Source organism: Bubalus bubalis, chromosome 7, assembly GCF_019923935.1.
Source record: "Bubalus bubalis isolate 160015118507 breed Murrah chromosome 7, NDDB_SH_1, whole genome shotgun sequence".
In the NCBI taxonomy this organism is placed as follows: Eukaryota; Metazoa; Chordata; class Mammalia; order Artiodactyla; family Bovidae; genus Bubalus; species Bubalus bubalis.
In genome coordinates this window covers 50787104-50804326 of record NC_059163.1, presented here as the reverse complement: position 1 = coordinate 50804326, position 17223 = coordinate 50787104, and the positions used below count along the sequence as shown (strand labels likewise).

Below are 17223 nucleotides of genomic sequence, written 5' to 3'. Positions count from 1 at the left end.
CATTTCCTTCTCCAATGCATGAAAGTGAAAAGTGAAAGGGAAGTCACTGAGTCTTGTCTGACTCTTAGCGACCCCATGGACTGCAGCCCACCAGGCTCCTCCATCCATGGGATTTTCCAGGCAAGAGTGCTGGAGTGGGGTGCCATTGCCTTCTCAGAAAGAATATTGTTAGGAGTATCTATTTCTTATCCAGAGAGCATTTTTGTTCCTGTTACTGACATTCAGCTAACAGAGGTAAAGTTAAAACAATACAAATAAAACGGTGCGCAATGTTCATTGCAGCACTATTCATCTGCAACTGCCAAGACACAGAAGCAACCTAAATGCCCATTAAAAGATGAATGGATACATCTTTGTGAAAGAAGAAACAAAAACTCCTAAAATAAGAAAAAACAGATTTGGAAACCTCAGGTGAATCTATCAAAGACAGGAATATGCAACTGGGTTCCCAGTGCAAACATTTACTGATTGCAACTTTGATTCAATTACTGTAATTTATCTTTCCAATACTAAGTCCTCCTCTTTAAATATCAGCACATTAGAATTGAAAGTTCACTGAGTTTTGGCCAAAATTTTGTTAATCAACTTTGTATCATAGCCATTGTTGGAAGGTTCCTGTCCAAATCAGCTTTTATTAGGGTGCTTTCTGGTGCAGTGAGTTGGCCTTAAATAAGGCCACATCAGAAAAAAAAAAAGAATGGATAAATATGTGAGATATATATATATATATAACAATGGAATATTACTCAGCCATAAAAAGGAATGAAATAAAGACATTTGCAGCAACATTGATAGACCTAGAGACTATCATACTAACTGAAACAGTAAGTCAGAAAGCTATCATAGGCTATCACTCCTATATGAAGTCTAAAATATGATACAAATAAACTTATTTATGAAACAGAAATAGATCCACATAGAAAACAAAATTATTGCCAAAGGAGAAAACGGAAGGATAAACGAGGAGTTTGGGAGTAACATATACAAACTACTATACATAAAGCAGATAACCAACAAGGACCCACCATAACGACACAAGGAACTATACTCAATACTTTGTAATAACCTATAAGTGAAAATAATCTGAAAAAAAAATAGATATACACGTATGTATAGGTAAATCACTTTGCTGTATACCTGGAACTAATACAACATACTAAATGAACCATATTTTAATTAAAAAAAAAACCCATGACTCAGACGGTAAAGAATCTGCCTGCAATTCAGAAGACCTGGGTTTGATCCCCAGGTTGGGAAGATCTCCTGGAGGAGGGCATGGCAACCCACTCCAATGTTCCTGCCTGGAGAATCCCCAGAGATATAGGAGACTGGCAGGCTACAGTCCATAGGGTCAAAAAGAGTCAGACACGACTGAGCAACTAAGCACACACAAAAAACAAAACAAATTAAACAAAACGAGCAAAAATGTTGGTTCCATGGGGAAAGAGTCAATAGGCAAGCTGGGGTTGTCCCCAGGGACCCAGACCTCAGACCTGGGCACATACTAATCTGCTCCTTCCAAGGGACCACTCCATTTTTAACCAAGGACACCTTCAGAAATGTTCATCTCCATTTTAATTTCAGGAAGGTCAGGGAGCTCAATTGTTATTCAGAAAAAGGCAGAATAAAAATCAGGATAGGCCAGGTTTAGAATGATAGTTACCAAGCCTAGAATTTACATTTTAAAAAAACCAAAAACACAAAGACCAGAGGAGAAAGGGAGCTGGTCTCTCAAGTTTGGCAGAACTTTCTACAGAATGAAACTGAACAAACACAACCGCTCATGGCTTAATCCTCCCATGTCCACCCTCGGGGCCTGGAATTGGCCACCCCAAGTAGGCAGCTGGGGTGAGAGCTTTCAGGGGCCTCCCCAGAGCTTTTTTTAACCTGGCATTTTCTGCTTATGGACTTTCCACTAGGGCAACCCTAGGTCTGGGGATTCACTTCGGCTGGGAAATCTGAGACGTCAGCTGGTTTGTGGCAAAGGAGGTATTTTTAGCTGAGACTTGGGGATTTCAGGATTGATACCTACTTTAGACCTCAGGGTGGGTGGCAGAAGACAGAGCCAAGCAAGAGCAGTGGGTGACTCTGCAGTTTCGTGGCCACAACTGCAGAGCTTACCTTGGAAGAGGAAGTTGTGTGCGTCCTGGTCAGGGAGGGCAGGCCGGCCTGGGAGGTCTCAGCAATGATGCTGCACCTTCCCAAGGAGGTGAGGCCTAGAAGTCTTACCTTCATGCTAGTATTCAGAGAGACTCTCCCAATATCTACCTGCCCACCCATCTTCCTCCCTGCCGGCTGCATTGGCATCACATGAAACCTACTAGAAGTGCACATGTGGGGCCCCATCAACTCAGTTAGAAATTCTGGCAGCAGGATCCAGCAGTGTTGCAACCAGCCCTGCAGGTGATTCTCATGCACACTAAACCTTACTGATCTAATCACACCCTCACAAACATTCCTGGATAAAGGTACAAGAGCAAATTTTGACCCCTATCAAACCTACACAACAGTACATCTTTTTTAATTGACATTATTTTTAGCATATTTTTAGATTTACAGCATTGAAGAGATCAGTAAAGACAGCCAGTAATTCTTTCTAAACCATTTTTTTTTCCTCCAGCATGTGCTGTGCTAAGTTACTTCAGTTGTGTCTGACTCTTTGTGAACCTATGGGCCATAACCTACCAGGCTCTACTGTCCGTGGGATTCTCCAGGCAAGCATACTGGAGTGGGTAGCCATGGCCTCCTCCAGGGGATCTTCCCAACCCAGGGATCAAACCCACGTCTCTTAAGTTTCCTGCATTGCCAGTTGGGTTCTTTACCACTAGCGCCACCCCTTACCCTAATGTGAAAAGGCTTTTTCCCTTGTGCATCTTCCAGGGCAGTGACGAGACACCAGGTGAGTTTTGTTATCAAAGGTTGCAAATTGAGTCAGAGTAAGACATAGCCCCCAGTGCTTGGGGAGGAGAGCAGTCCCATGCAGCAGCCCTAGAAATGGGTAGAGGAAGCTGGGGGAAGCCAACTGAAATTATCTAAGATGCTGTAGCCAGAGGAACACCCCCTCAAAAGAGCCTGGGAAATAATGTTTGAGCATTCCTAGTGAAGTAGCTTCCTATGGCTGCTGTAACAAATTACCACCATAATTACAACAACACAAATTTACTTCCCTCACATTTATGAAGCTCAGAAGTCTGAAATTGGTTCCACGGGCTAAGTCAAGGTGTCAAGGTATCATCAGAGTCGCTTCCTTCTGAACGCTTTGAGGAGAGGATCTATTTCCTTGCCTTTTCCAGCTGTTAGTGGCCAGCCGCCTGTATTCCTTGGCTGGTAGCCCTTCCTGCATCTTCAGAGCACGTCTCTCCAGGCTGTACATCCATTGCCTTCTCCTCTGACTGACCCTCTTGCCTCCCTCCTATAAAGGCACCATGGTCTCATCAGTTCCTTCCAGATATCCAGGACAATCTCCCCATCTTGAAATCTTAGCTAGTCACAGCTGCAAAACCCCTTTGGCCTTAAAAATGGTATTCACAGGTCCTGGGGATCAGGTCGTGGCTATATTTGGGGGTCCATTATGCAACTGGAGAAGGCAATGGCAACCCCCTCCAGTACTCTTGCCTGGAAAATCCCATGGACAGAGGGGCCTGGTGGGCTGCAGTCCATGGGGTCGCTGGGAGTCAGACACAACTGAGCGACTTCACTTTTACTTTTCACTTTCATGCATTGGAGAAGGAAATGGCAACCCACTCCAGTGTTCTTGTCTGGAGAATCCCAGGGATGGGGGAGCCTGGTGGGCTGCCGTCTATGGGGTCGCACAGAGTCGGACACGGCTGAAGCAACTTAGCAGCAGCAGCAGCAGCATTATGCAACTTAATACACTCCACATGGCCCTGTACTGTCTAATAAGGTAGAGACATTGGCCACATGTGGGTATTGAGCACTGGAAAATGCAACTCACCTGGATTGCTGTGCACTGTAAGAGTATTGAAATTTGAAGACAGTCTGAAAATAATAAGGTAATATATTTCATTCATAACTTTTATATCGAATTCCATGTTAGAATTGGGCTTCCCATGTGGCTCAGTGGTAAAGAATCCGCCCACCAACACAGAAAACACAAGAGATGCGGGTTCAGTCTCTGGGTTGGGAAGATCCCCTGGAGGAGGAAATGGCAACCCACTCCAGTATTGTTGCCTGGAGAATCCCATGGACAGAGGAGCCTGGCGGACTGTAGTCCATGGGGCCATAAAGAGTCAGCCACAACTGAGCACACAGGCACTGTACACATGTTTGAATTACAAAATCTTGGACCGAGTAAGTTAAATAAGACATATTATTAAAATTAATCTGGACCAGCCCATCCCCTGCCAGAGGCAAGGAGGCAGGCAGGTGACAGCCAGAGCTGGAAGGCGAGGGGCAAACTACGCCCCAGAGGGGCAAACTCAGCCCCAGAGACGGCATCCTCTACCAAACTGCGAGCAGGCTCCCAGTTGCTAACCAAGTCTTCCTGGGATCCTGGATGGTTGACACCTGCCAGAAGGGTCGCAGCCAGAGATCAGCTCCCCAGAGGAGACACACGGCACACCTGAGAAGGCACTCCCACTGCGGCACCCAGCTGCGGCACCCACTGCAGCTGGGATGGGGGAGGTGATAAGATGCAAACCCCTACCCAGGGAGAGTGCTTTTGCCAAGCACCTGGTCGCCTGAGCTGCTCAGACCTGGGAGGGGCACAAAGTACAGGCCCAACCGAGTCTGTGCCTTTGTGGAGTACCCAAGAACCTGAACCTGAGTGGCTTAGACCTGGGAAGTGCACGCAACCCAGAGCCCGCTTTAGACAGTTCCCCTGTAGAGCAACCTGGAGCCTGAGCAGTGTAGAACGGGAAAGCCCAGGCGCCGTGAGTGGGGGCAAACCCAGTGTGGTCCATACACTGCGAGCACTCCCCACACACGCCAGTGATATTTGTTTGCAGTGTTCCTCTCTCCCCGCAGCACAGTTGAACAAGTGAGCCTAAATAAATGACCATCTTTGCACCCTTGTGTCAGAGTGGAAATTAGACACTGAAGAGACTTGCAAACAGAGGAAGCCAAAATAAACAAAGAGGGAACTGCTTTGGAAATGACAGGTGCAACAGATTAAAACCCTGTAGTTAGCATTGACCACATTGGAAGGGGCCTATAGACCTTGAGAAGAAGTATAAGCTGGAACAAGGAACCATCTGAAACTGAAATGATCACACACTGCCCTCAACAGCTCCAGAGAAATTCCTGCTAAGTCACTTCAGTCATGTCCGACTCTGTGCTACCCCATAGACGGCAGCCCATCAGGCTCCACAGTCCCTGGGATTCTCCAGGAAAGAACACTGGAGCAGGTTGCCATTTCCTTCTCCAATTCATGAAAGTAAAAAGTGAAAATGAAGTTGCTCAGTCGTGTCTGACTCTTAGCGACCCCGTGGACTGCAGCCTACCAGGCTCCTCTGTCCATGGGATTTTCCAGGCAAGAGTACTGGAGTGGGGTGCCATTGCCTTCTCTGAGAGAAATTCCTAGATATATTTTAATACTATCATTTTTTAATGAAAAAAAAATTTGATTCTTAAGTTCTTTATTACTCCTTTCATTTTCACTTTAAAACCTACTATTACCTTGCAAAAAAAGACCCTATTTTTAAAGCAAATTTCATATATTTTTTTTTTAATTTTTGCAATTTTCTCTGTTTTTTTTTAATATTGTATTTTTGAGAGTCTAACCTCTACTCTTGATTTTTAATGTTTGCTTTTTGGTATTTGTTATCAATTTTGTACCTTTAAGAATGCAATGGGAGAAGGCAATGGTACCCTACTCCAGTACTCTTGCCTGGAAAATCCCACGGACGGAGGAGCCTGGTAGGCTGCAGTCCATGGGGTCGCTAAGAGTCGGACACGACTGAGCGACTTCACTTTCACTTTTCACTTTCATGCATTGGAGAAGGAAATGGCAACCCACTCCAGTGTTCTTGCTTGGAGAATCCCAGAGATGGGGGAGCCTGGTGGGCTGCCGCCTATGGGGTCGCACAGAGTCGGACACAACTGAAGCAACTTAGCAGCAGCAAGAATGCAATCTTCAGTACCCATTTTTACTTAGAAGTGTGATTACTGGCTTGAGTGCACTTCATTGCACTCCAGAGAGAAGAGATCCAGCTCCACCCACCAGAACACTGATGCAAGCTTCCCTAATCAGGAAACCTTGACAAGCCACTTGCCAAACCCATCCACAGGGAGGAACCTCCACAATAAAGACTTTTTCTCTCCCAGGTGACCTCTATCTCCTCCCTCCCCCTTCTCTTCTCTACTTAACCCTGTGAATCTCTTTGGGTGTTCCAGGCTGTGGAGAACACTTAGAGAACTGATTACTGGCTAGATTGGTCTCTCTCCTTTTGACTCCCCCTTCTCTCCTCCTGGTCACCTCTATCTCCTTCCTCCCTCTTCTCTTCTCTATATAACTCAGTGAACCTCTCTGAGTGTACCAGACTATGGAGAGAAAATAGGGAATTGATTACTAGCTGGATTGTTCTTTTCCCTTTTGATCCCCCCCTTCTCCTCCTGGTCACCTCTATCTCCCTCCTCCCTCTTCTCTTCTCCATGTAACTCTGTGAACCTCTCTGGGTGTCCCTCACTGTGGAGAACCTTTTCACCATTAATCTGGATGTTTTATCATCAGTGATGTATGGATGGAGAAGTCTTGAGGCTACTGTAAGAATAAGACTGAAAGCCAGAGGCAGGAGGCTTAAATCCAAAACTTGAGAACACCAGAAAACTCATGACTCCAGGGAACATTAATTGACAAGAGTTCATCCAAAAGCCTCCATACCTACACCGAAACCAAGCTCTACCCAAGAGCCAACATGTTTCAAAGCAAGACATACCAAGCTACTTCTCCAACAATGCAGGAACATAACCCTGAGCTTTTAAAATATAGGTGGCCGAAAGTCACACCAAATCCATAGACACCTCAAAACTCACTACTGGACACTTCATTGCACTCCAGACAGAAGAGATCCAGCTCCACCGACCAGAACACTGATGCAAGCTTCCCTAATCAGGAAACCTTGACAAGCCACTTGTCCAACCCCACCCACAGGGAAGAACCTCTCCAATAAAGAGGAACCACAAACTTCCAGCATACAGAAAGGCCACCCCAAACACAGTGATCTAAACAAAATGAAAAGGCAGAGAAATATTCAGCAGGTAAAGGAACATGAGAAATGCCCACCAAACCAAACAAAAGAGGAGGAGATAGGGAGTCTACCTGAAAAAGAATTCAGATTAATGATAGTAAAAAAGATCCAAATTCTTGAAAACAAAATAGAGCTACAGATAAATAGTCTGGAGACAAGGTTTGAGAAGATGGAAGAAATGTTTAACAAGGACCTAGAAGAAATAAAAAAGAGTCAATCAATAATGAATAATGCAATAACTGAGATCAAAAACACTCTGGAGGGAACTAACAGTAGAATAACAGGGGCAGAAGATAGGATAAGTGAGATGGAAGATAGAATGGTGGAAATAAATGAAGCAGAGAGGGAAAAAGAAAAAAGAATTAAAAGAAATGAGGACAACCTCAGAGACCTCTGGGATAATGTCAAACGCCTCAACATTTGAAACATAGAAGTCCCAGAAAAAGAAGAAAAAAAGAAAGGCCATGAGAAAGTACTTGAGGAGATAATAGTTGGAAACTTCCCTAAAATGGGGAAGGAAATAGCCACCCAAGTCCAAGAAACCCAGAGAGTCCCAAACAGGATTAACCCAAGGTGAAACACCCCAAGACACATATTAATCAAATTAATGAAGATCCAACACAAAGAACAAATATTAAAAGCAGCAAGGGAAAAACAGTAACACACAAGGGGATTCCCCTAAGGATAACAGCTGAACTTTCAATAGAAACTCTTCAGGCCAGAAGGGAATGTCAGGACATATTTAAAGGGATGAAAGAGAAAAACCTACAACCCAGATTACTGTACCCAGAAAGGATCTCATTCAAATACAAAGGAGAAATCAAAAGCTTTACAGACCAGCAAAATCTGAGAGAATTCAGCACCACCAAACCAGCTCTTCAACAAATGCTAAAGGATCTTCTCTAGGCGGGAAACACAGAAAAGGTTTATAAACTTGAACCCAAAACAACAAAGTAAATGGCAACAGGATCATACTTATCGATAATTACCTTAAATGTAAATGGGTTGAATGCCCCAACCAAAGATGAAGACTGGCTTAATGGATACAAAAACAAGACCCTTATATATGCTGTCTACAAGAGACCCACCTCAAAACAATGGACACAAAAAGACTTGAAAGTGAAGGTCTGGAAAAAGATATTTCATGCAAATGGAGACCAAAAGAAAGCAGTAGCAATACTCACATCAGATAAAATACACTTTGAAATAAAGGCCGTGAAAAGAGACAAAGAAGGACACTACATAATGATCAAAGGATCAATCCAAGAAGAAGATACAACAATTATCAATATATATGCACCCAAAATAGGAGCACTGCAATATGTAAGGCAAATGCTAACAAGTATGAAAGGGGAAATTAACAGTAACATGATAATAGTGGGAGACTTTAATACCCCACTCACACCTATGGATAGATCAACTAAACAGAAAATTAACAAGGAAACACAAACTTTAAATGATACAATGGACCAGTTAGACCTAATTGATATCTATAGGACATTTCACCCCAAAACAATCAATTTCACCTTTTCCTCAAGTGCACAGAGAAACTTCTCCAGGATAGATCACATCCTGGACCATAAATCTAGCCTTGGTAAATTCAAAAAAATTGAAATCATTCCAAGCATCTTTTCTGATCACAATGCAGTAACATTAGATGTCAACTACAGGAAAAAAACTATTAAAAATACAAACATATGGAGGCTAAACAACACATTTCTGAATAACCAACAAATCATAGAAGAAATCAAAAAAGAAATCTAAATATGCATAGAAATGAATGAAAATGAAAACACAACAACCCAAAACCTATGGGATTCAGTAAAAGCAGTGCTAAGGGGAAGGTTCATAGCAATACAAGCTAACCTCAAGAAACAGGAGAAAAATCAAATAAATAACCTAACTCTACACCTAAAGCAACTAGGAAAAGAAGAAATTAAGAACTCCAGGGTTAGTAGAAGGAAAGAAATCATAAAAATTAGGGCAGAAATAAATGAAAAAGAAACAGAGGAGACCATAGCAAAAATCAACAAAGCTAAAAGTTGGTTCTTTGAGAAGATAAATAAAATGGACAAACCATTAGCCAGACTCATCAAGAAAAAAAGGGAGAAGAATCAAATCAACAAAATTAGAAATGAAAATGGAGAAATCACAACAGACAGAAATACAAAGGATCATAAGAGAGTACTATCATCAACTATATGCCAATAAAATGGACAACTTGGAAGAAATGGACAAATTCTTAAAAAAGTACAGCTTTCCAAAACTGAACCAGGAAGAAATAGAAAATCTTAACAGACCCATCACAAGCACAGAAATCGAAACTGTAATCAGAAATCTTCCAACAAACAAAAGCCCACAACCAGATGGCTTCACAGCTGAATTCTACCAAAAATTTAGAGAAGAGCTAACACCTACACTACTCAAACTCTTCCAGAAAATTGCAGAGGAAGGTAAACTTCCAAACTCATTCTATGAGGCCACGATCACCCTAATACCAAAACCAGACAAAGATGCCACAAAAAAAGAAAGCTACAGGCCAATATCACGGATGAACACAGATGCAAAAATTCTTAACAAAATTCTAGCAAACAGAATCCAATAACATTAAAAAGATCATACATCATGACCAAGTGAGCTTTATCCCAGGGATGCAAGGATTCTTCAATATTTGCAAATCAGCAATGTGATACACCACATTAACAAATTGAAAGATAAAAACCATATGATTATCTCAATAGATGCAGAGAAAGCCTTTGACAAAATTCAACATCCATTTATGATAAAAAACCCTCCAGAAAGCAGGCATAGAAGAAACATACCTCAACATAATAAAAACCATATATGATAAACCCACAGCAAACATTATCCTCAATGGTGGAAAATTGAAAGCATTTCCTCTAAAGTCAGGAACAAGACAAGGACGCCCACTGTCACCACTACTATTCAACATAGTTTTGGAAGTTTTAGCCACAGCAATCAGAGCAGAAAAAGAAAAGGAATCCAGATCAGAAAAGAAGACGTAAAACTCTCACTGTTTGCAGATGACATGATCCTCTACACAGAAAGCCCTAAAGACTCCACCAGAAAATTACTGGAGCTAATCAATGAATAGTAAAGTTGCAGGATATAAAATTAACACACAGAAATCCCTTGTTTTCCTATACACTGACAATGAGAAAACAGAAAGAGAAACTAAGGAAACAATTCCATTCACCATTGCAATGAAAAGAATAAAATACTTAGGAATAAATCTACCTAAAGAAACAAAAGACCTATATATAGAAAACTATAGAACACCAATGAAAGAAATCAAAGATGACACAAATATATGGAGAAATATACCATGTTCATGGATCAGAAGAATCAATATAGTGAAAATGAGTATACTACCCAAAGCAATCTATAGATCCAATGCAATCCCTATCAAGCTACCAATGGTATTTTTCAGAGAAGTAGAACAAATAATTTCACAATTTGTATGGAAATACAAAAAACCTCGAATAGCCAAAGCAATCTTGAGAAAGAAGAATGGAACTGGAGGAATCAACCTGCCTGCCTGGCTATACTACAAAGCTACAGTCATCAAGACAGTATGGTACTGGCACAAAGACAGAAATATAGATCAATGGAACAAAATAGTCCAGAGATAAATCTACGCACCTATGGGCACCTTACGGAGAAGGCAATGGCACCCCACTCCAGTACTCTTGCCTGGAAAATCCCATGGGCGGAGGAGCCTGGTAGGCTGTAGTCCATGGGGTCACTAAAAGTCAGATATGACTGAGCAACTTCACTTTCACTTTTTACTTTCCTGCCTTGGAGAAGGAAATGGCAACCCACTCCAGTGTTCTTGCCTGGGGAATCCCAGGGACAGGGGAGCCTGGTGGGCTGCCGTCTATGGGGTCGCACAGAATCGGACATGACTGCAGCGACTTAGCAGCAGCAGCAGCAGCAGCAGCATGGACACCTTATCTTTGATAAAGGAGGCAAGAATATACAATGGAGAAAAGACAATCTCTTTAACAAGTGGTGCTGGGAAAACTGGTCAACCACTTGTAAAAGAATGAAACTAGAACACTTTCTAACACCATACACAAAATAAACTCAAAATGGATTAAAGATCTAAATGTAAGAGCAGAAACTATAAAACTCCTAGAGGAAAACATAGGCAAAACACTCTCTGATGTAAATCATAGCAGGATCCTCCATGACCCACCTCTCAGAGCAATGGAAATAAAAGCAAAAATAACAAATGAAACCTAATTAAACTTAAAAGCTTTTGCACAATGAAGGAAACTATAAGCAAGGTGAAAAGACAGCCTCAGAATGGGAGAAAATAATAGCAAATGAAGCAACTGACAAAGAATTAATCTAAAAGTATACAAGCAGCTCATGCAGCTCAATTCCAGAAAAATAAGCGACCCATTCAAAAGATGGGCCAAAGAACTAAACAGACATTTCTCCAAAGAAGACATGCAGATGGCTATCAAACACATGAAAAGATGCTCAACATCACTCATTATCAAAGAAATGCAAATTAAAACCACAATCAGGAACCATCTTACACCAGTCAGAATAGCTGCTATCAAAAAGTCTACAAGCAATAAATGCTGGAGAGGGTGTGGAGAAAAGGGAACGCTCTTACACTGTTGGTGGGAATGCAAACTAGTACAGCCACTATGGAGAACAGTGTGGAGATTCCTTAACAAACTGGAAATAGAACTGCCTTATGATCCAGCAATCCCACTGCTGGGCATACACACTGAGGAAACCAGAAGGGAAAGAGACATGTGTACCCCAACGTTCATCGCAGCACTGTTTATAATAGCCGGGACATGGAAGCAACCTAGATGTCCATCAGCAGATGAATGGATAAGAAAGCTATGGTACAAATACACAATGGAGTATTACTCAGCCATTAAAAATAATACATTTGAATCAGTTCTAATGAGGTGGATGAAACTGGAGCCTATTATACAGAGTGAAGTAAGCCAGAAAGAAAAACACCAATACAGTATACTAACGCATATATATGGAATTTAGAAAGATGGTAACAATAACCCTGTGTACGAGACAGCAAAAGAGACACTGATGTATAGAACAGTCTTATGGACTCTGTGGGAGAGGGAGAGGGTGGGAAGATTTGGGAGAATGGCATTGAAACATGTAAAATATCATGTATGAAACGAGTTGCCAGTCCGGGTTCGATGCACGATACTGGATGCTTGGGGCTGGTGCACTGGGACGACCCAGAGGGATGGTATGGGGAGGGAGGAGGGAGGAGGGTTCAGGATGGGGAACACATGTATACCTGTGGCGGATTCATTTTGATATTTGGCAAAACTAATACAATTATGTAAAGTTTAAAAATAAAATAAAATTTAAAAAAATAAATAAAACAGGCTATCTACTCAAAAAAAAAAAAAAAAAAGAACTGCCATACGACCCAGAAATCCCACTGCTGGGCATACACACTGAGGAAACCAGAATTGAAAGAGACATGTGTACCCCAATGTTCATCGTAGCACGGTTTATAATAGCCAGGACATGGAAGCAACCTAGATGTCCATCAGCAGATGAATGGATAAGAAAGCTGTGGTACATATACACAATGGAATATTACTCAACTATTAAAAAGAATGCATTTGAATCAGTTTTAATGAGGTGGATGAAACTGGAGCCTATTATACAGAGCGAAGTAAGTCAGAAAGAAAAACACCAATATGGTATATTAACGCATATTTAGAATTTAGAAAGATGGTAACGATGACCTTATATGCAAGACAGCAAAAGAGACACAAATGTAAAGAACAGATTTTTGGACTCTGTGGGAGAAGGCGAGGGTGGGATAAGTTGAGAAAATAGCATTGAATCATATATATTAACATATGTGAAATAGATCACCAGTCCAGGTTCAATGCATGAGACAGGATGCTCAGGGCTGGTACACTGGGATGACCCTGAGGGATGGGATGGGGAGGGAGGTGGGAAGGGGGGTTCAGGATGGGGAACACATGTACACCCATGGCTGATTCATGTGAATGTATGGTAAAAACCACCACAATATTGTAAAGTGATTAGCCTCCAATTAAAGTAAATAAATTAAACAAAAATAAAATCAATCTGTTTCTTTTCACTTTTTCAAATGTAGCTACTAGACAATTTTAAATTACACATGTGGCCAACATTATATTACTGTTGGCCGATGCTGCTATAGACCACAAAGGAAGCAAGGTAATGTTAAATTTCAATTGTTTTATTTTTGTCTTACAGTTAGAACCTAAACATTGAAAGCAACATGTCTTCTTTCAACCTTCTCTAGGGAAAGCAACTGACGACACAAAATTGAGATTTCAAATCAAGAGGTTGTTACTTAGGGACGTGCACAACTAAATTCTCCACTGGAAAACAGGAACATATATACGTATATACATATATATATATGTAGCAACTTGTGTTCTTACAAAGCACTTTCATAAAGCATTATTTCACTGAGCCATCAATCAGAATCCTGAGAGAGGAATATTGTTCCCATTCTTCCAAGAAAGAAATCGAGCCTAATGGGAATTTACCTGTTACAGTGGCCTCCAGCTAATAAGTGATGGGAAAGTACCTGAGCCAGGTCTGTGTGCCGCAGCGTCCAGGGCTGCCCTGAGCCCATCTTGGCTCAGGTTTAATGATTTAATCAAGCTGACTCTACTTCCTGAGTTCTTTTATATCTAATTCTTTCCAAATTTCAGAGATCTCAGAATTCTCTTCACCTGGAAATTTTGTTCCCTTGCCACTCTGAACCTATTTTTATTATTTTTTATTTTTTTTAACTGTGAACACAGAGGAGTGTGTATCCTACCTACCCAGGTGAGACAGGACTTTATCCTGTGTTAAACTCCTGCTCAGCTAGAGGCATACCTGGAACCAGACAAAGACACTACCAAAAGTCAAACTACAGACCAATATCTTTGATGTTATAGATGCAAAAACTCTCAACAAAACGTTAACAAACTGAATCCAGCAACACATTAAAAAAAAAAATCTTACATCACAATCAAGTTAGATTCATCCCAGGGTCAAAAAGATAGTTCAACATACACAAATCAATATGATACAGCACATCAACAAATGAAAAGACAAAAACCACATGATCAACTCAACATGCAGAAAAAGCATTTGATAAAATTCAACATCCATTCATGATGCCACTCTTGCCAAAGTGGGTGTAGAGAGAACATACCTCAACATAACAAAAGCTGTTTCTGACAAACCCGCAGCCAACAATAGAGGCATGCCTGGCTCCCAGCTTGATGTGGACCACCTGTTGCGAGGCCCTCAACACCAATGACTGTCTCTCTACACCTTTTCTACCATGCACAAGCTGCATGCCTGGGTGAAACGCTCAGATCTGACTTAGAACCAAAGAAGATATCCCCAGACAAACCTGGCTTCTGGTGAGCAAATTTCCTTTGCTCAGTCTTCCTTGGAGTTGAACAGGCCATTCTGCACTTTGGCAGAGGTCACTGTGAAAAGAAATGGCAAAGACCCACAAAGAGGGAAGCAGATACCAGCATCGGTTCAGATGCCCTTCACCCAGCAGCACTTCTCAATTGAAAAGGAGGAGAGAAAGAACAAGAATAAGGGTACAATGAGCTCCTCGTTTTTTCTGCAACATGAAAATCTAGTTTTTAGATCTATAAAGGCCCTTGGAGAGTGTCTAGTCCTCATTTTACACATGAGGAAACCAGGATCAAAAAGTTAATTGACTTCTGTAAAGTCTCACAGCAACTCAGTATCAGATAAAAACTAGAGCTCCCATTTCTGATTGTGTCAAATTAAACAAAATTGCTTTAAAGGATCCACAGAGAAACATTAAGTGCAATCATACAGTTTTGATTTCCAAACTGCCCTACAGAGGAGTGGCACCTTCCTTGCAGGATGAGACTCTGAAATAGGTACTACTGCTGCTAAGCTGCTTCAGTCGTGTCCGACTCTGTGCGACCCCATAGATGGCAGCCCACTACGCTCCTCTGTCCCTGGGATTCTCCAGGCAAGAATACTGGAGTGGGTTGCCATTTCCTTCTCCAGAAATAGGTACACAACCCTGAAAATCATGTAGTATCAAAATAATCCTTGAAAATCCTTAAGAAAGTGCAACATTGGAGACCAATATAACTTCTGTCAATCAATCCCACATGGTTAGTTTTTCCAGAGATGGATCAAGCTCAACAGTTGAGTACCAGATTAATTAAATGGCCTGAGGTTAGAAGAAAAAAAAAAGGCATTGATCTTTAAACACAGGATCACATGTAGGCCTTCAAGCTGGATACATATAAAAGGCACTGGAGTTCTGAAATTAATAGCAGATTCCCTTCTCTTCATTTGTGCTCTCACTCCAGGGCACTGAGCAGAACAACAGGCAAAGTGACTCATACAACGTCAACAGTTCTCTCTTCCCTGCACTCCCAATAATAGTGTTTACCACGTAATTAGAAACGAATTTTCTTCACACACACATGAATCTCTGTTTTGTTCATTGGTGCATCCCAAGTGCCGAGTACTGTGCCTGGCACATAAATGTTTGTTGAATAGATGGATGAATTTACTCCTCTTTCTGTCCAGGTGATGCAACTGAATTCTTACAAGGTTATCTTGTTCTAGCATGTGGCTCTTAAGTTCTCAGAGACTTATATTGCCCTGGCCAGAAAAATTCACATTGAACTGTTCATAGAGATTGTTCAGTACTCATGGGCTTCATGGACACACGATTAAAATTTTCTGGTGCTATCAACCTTTAAGATGCAGCTGTGACATTTTAGCAGAATGACCTTCATGGTTCTGGAGAGTCTAGCATCGTTTACTTTCATAGCTGCATAAGAACTTTTCTTTAAAGCTCTCTCAAGCGCTAGAAACAAAAGGTACTCTCTAAATGCTGTCAGCCCAAAAGTTCAAAGGAGAGCCAAACTAAGCTCAAACTAGTGGCACCAAAACAACCTTTACAACCCATAGTGATATTTTCTGCCCTACTCTTAAGCCAGCCTGTTGGTTGACTGGCCCTTTTTCACAGACGTCCTCTTGAGCTGCTTGTAAGTTTCAGTACTGATACTGAATGGCCAGATGGATGATGTACAGGAGCACCCTGGATCCCCAGCTAGCCCCAACCAGCTCTGATACTGCACCTGTCACCACCAGCTCTGATGGTTTGAACATGGAGAAATGTACAGCAGGAGAATATTCAAACAGCTGCTGAAAGGTGAGCTAAGGGAGGTCACTGCCAGCAGACTCAGAGGAAAACATAATTTATAGGCATCCTTGAGCAGAGCTCAGAGCTGAGCAAACATGGCTACAGAGCCCCCAGCAATGCAGCCACCAGATATACCAGTGCTCCAGGACAACAGGAGCTCTTTTTGAGCAAAGAGAAGGAAGTAGAGACAGGAGGCTGGGCTGGGGACAGTGACAGGCTTAGGAAAGGGCAGCTGACTCAGCGAGCCAGCCCATGTACTCTACACCCATGTGGAAAGCACACATACTCTCCCAACCTGCATGGTGGTTGCCTATAAGAATAATAAATATTATGGACTATGCACTAAAGCAGATTTAGCAAAGTCCTAGGAACAGAATAAACTTAAGGCAGGGAAAGGATTACCTGTCTGCACATCTGTACTCGCTTGAATAATGTCCCTCAAAAATTCATGTCTACCAGAACTGATGCTTCTGAACTGTGGTGCTAGAGAAGACTCTTGGGAGTCCCTTGGACAGCAAGGAGATCAAACTAGTCAGTCCTAAAGGAAATCAACCCTGAATACTCATTGGAAGGACTGATGCTGAAGCTGAAGCTCCAATACTCTGGCCACCTGATGTGATGAGCCGACTCACTGAAAAAGACCCCGATGCTGGGAAAGATTGAGGGCAGGAGGAGAAGGGGGCCACAGAGGATGAGATGGTTGGATGGCATCAACAACTCAATGGATATGAGTTTGGGCAAACTCTAGGAGATGGTGAAGGACAGGAAAGGCTGGCG

The 17223-nt window shown here is 42.0% G+C and overlaps 1 protein-coding gene across 2 annotated transcripts in view; it reads right to left on the bottom strand.

The window, feature by feature from the left end:
- The window catches only part of CORIN (corin, serine peptidase), a 282930-nt gene that overhangs the window by 260266 nt on the left and 5441 nt on the right, over positions 1–17223 (bottom strand). The gene's annotated exons all lie outside the window — the stretch shown is intronic.